Below are 2652 nucleotides of genomic sequence, written 5' to 3'. Positions count from 1 at the left end.
GGAAAATGAGGAACTGATACCAAGGGCTCACATAGAAAGCAAATGTTTTGAGAATGATGATGGCACCAAATGTACAAATGTGGTTGAGACAATGGATATATGTATGAATTGTGGTAAGAGTTGCATGAGCCCCCAATAAAATGATTTTTTTTAAAAATTAACTGTTTCACGAAAGTGAGTTGAACTGAGCCCTCTGTATTGTTGCGTGGACTAATTAGCTGTTATATTCCTTCTCGCTACATACGCTTCTCTATCTAATCCTAAGTGTCCAGTTTTGTTTCTGTAGAAAATCCTGCCTAATACAGGAGAGGTCAATCTGTAGAAGCAGTAACTGGATTAATAGTTTCTTGAGGGTCGGGCAGGGGATGTTGGGGGGAAATGAGCAGCTAAACGCAATGAGTACAAGAGAGAAGAAAATATTCTTAAATTGATTGTGGTGATGATTGGACAACTCTTCTTGATACGACTGGACCATTGGAGTGCATGATATGTGGATTATGTGCCAATAAACTTTTTTTAAGCTGCAGTATTTCATCCCTTCAGGGAACATAGCTTCTCCAGAATGACATGCGCATATTTCTGGTAGACTCTCTGGACACTGAAATGTCTTTGGCCACCTTCCATTCTTACGTGAGGTCCCAGCCTGAATTCCATCATGCTCTTCATCTCTTTCGTTAGCTGTTTTCCACATGTTTGGGATGAGCTTGAGGCCGTGAGGAATCCAAGTGCCCTGTGGTTTTACGTTTCCTCCTTTTTCAGCCACTCAGACCAATGTTTAGAACTGAGAGATAGGGAATCTGGGGTTTGGGGTATTTTTTTTAAAGGCTGTGAACCTTCACACTTATTTATTTATTGTTAAAACTTATTTAATATAGCTACACAGCCCACCTCAACAAAAGAAATCTGTAATACTATCCCATTAATACCCTTCCATAAATGTGGTTCTCTCCCCCCTTCCCACTCATATTCCCTCCTCCCTCTATAATTTCCTGTCCCTCCCCTCTCTCTGTTTCCCCCCCATTCCTGGCCTCCTCATAGTCTTCAAAGGCTTATTGTCTGGTATAAGAGCTATGTTTCTTTTTCTTTGTTTTCTTGATAATAACTTCTTTGTTTTGCCTTATAATAATTATATAGCGATCATCATATAATAATATAATGATCTTCTCTCTTATCTTCTTCATTCCCAGATAATGATTTCAGTTTATCGATGGCTTGTTTGAGGGAGGAGGATATTTATAATTCCACATTTGTCCTTGGCTCCTCTGGGCTTGGTCTCTTGACTGCTTCTCCTGGTTCAAGGGCTTGAATGATGTGCTCCTGAAAGCTGAGCTTCAGTCTGGATAGTGCCTTCTTCTCAGTAGTCTTGACTTCAGGTTTGACTGGCTCAGGCGGCTTCTCACTATTATGCCAATCATTGGTTGGCATAATAGTTAGAAGCTTCCAAAACAACCAAAAAAAAAAAAAAAGCAATTGCTCTTCTCTTATATCGAAACCACCCCTTTTGTGCTTCCTGAAAGACTGGGACATCAGGGTGGTATGTGTGAGCACTGGCCACATCGGTTGGTCTCCAGGTCTAAACATTGGCCACAGCCCCAACTGTAGCATGGCTGGCCACATCTTTTCCCACTGCCAGGGAAGGTCAGAATGCTATGAATGGAGAGAGGGTGGCAGTGTGATTGTTCCGTTGTCAGTACTGGTCTGGAAGCCGGGGCGGCTGCTGCCTTCCAGAAACCAGTTGTTCCATTTCCTGAAGCTGAACATCTTTACAGGAGCAGACAGCCTCCTCTTCCTCCTGTGGAGCGAGTGGGGGGTCGGAAATGCAGACCTTGCAGTTAGTTAACAGTCTTGTACCTTACAGTCACCAAGCCTCCAACCAAGCAGATCCACTGCCATTGAGCAATGGCACATTATACAGTGGAATGCCAATTCATAGCCCCCCTATGTAGGGTTTCTGAGACTCCACATTGGTTATAGGAGAAGATGGCCCCCTCTCTCTCCCATGGAGCAGCTAGTGAGTTTGAACTGCCTACCTTGGAGTTAGCTATCCAATGCTTACCTGACAGCGTCTCCAGTGTTCCTTCCCAGTCAAGTCAGAGGGGGTCCTACATCAAATCCCTTCTGAGTTATAGAAAGAGCAGAACCACATATAGAGGGACATGGGGAGAGGGGACAGACAGGGGACAAGGACAGATGCATCCACAAGCCTCGCGGGCAGCCACTAGAGGCTGACATGGACAAGGAAGGACCTCCCACAGAGCCATGAGCAGAAATCTGACTTCTAGCCCCTGCGAGGAAGCCAGTTCTGCTCATTAACACCCCCACTGTGGACTTTGTGTTGCAGCAGCAGGCTACCGGCGTGCCCCGCTTCACAGGCTGCTGCTTACATGACGCACAGCAGGGTCTGCATACGTCTCGGACACCTGATCTGAGACAGACAAGGGGCCACAGGAGAGTCACCACTTGCTGTTTCCGTCTCTCATTCGTGTCTCCTTCAGGGAGGACACCTTCCCAGATAGGACCCTTTGTCTTCAGTGCTTGCTCTGTCTGGAAGGATCTCCCGCCAGTCATCAGCGGCTGCTCTCTCCTGTCACTCAGGTGTCAGCTTACCTGTCACTGTGCGGAGAAGCCTTCCCTAAGCAGGTGACAGGAAGC

The 2652-nt window shown here is 46.0% G+C and overlaps 1 pseudogene; it reads right to left on the bottom strand.

Moving 5' to 3' along the window:
- The window catches only part of LOC101655715, a 162544-nt pseudogene extending 160137 nt beyond the window's left edge, over positions 1-2407 (bottom strand).
- Between the last annotated feature and the right edge of the window lie 245 nt (positions 2408-2652).

This window comes from Echinops telfairi, unplaced genomic scaffold, assembly GCF_000313985.2.
Source record: "Echinops telfairi isolate 266 unplaced genomic scaffold, ASM31398v2 ScPeMD7_18;HRSCAF=68, whole genome shotgun sequence".
NCBI lineage: Eukaryota > Metazoa > Chordata > Mammalia > Afrosoricida > Tenrecidae > Echinops > Echinops telfairi.
Note: the sequence above shows the minus strand (reverse complement) of the source record. Positions and strands in the feature narration are given on the sequence as shown.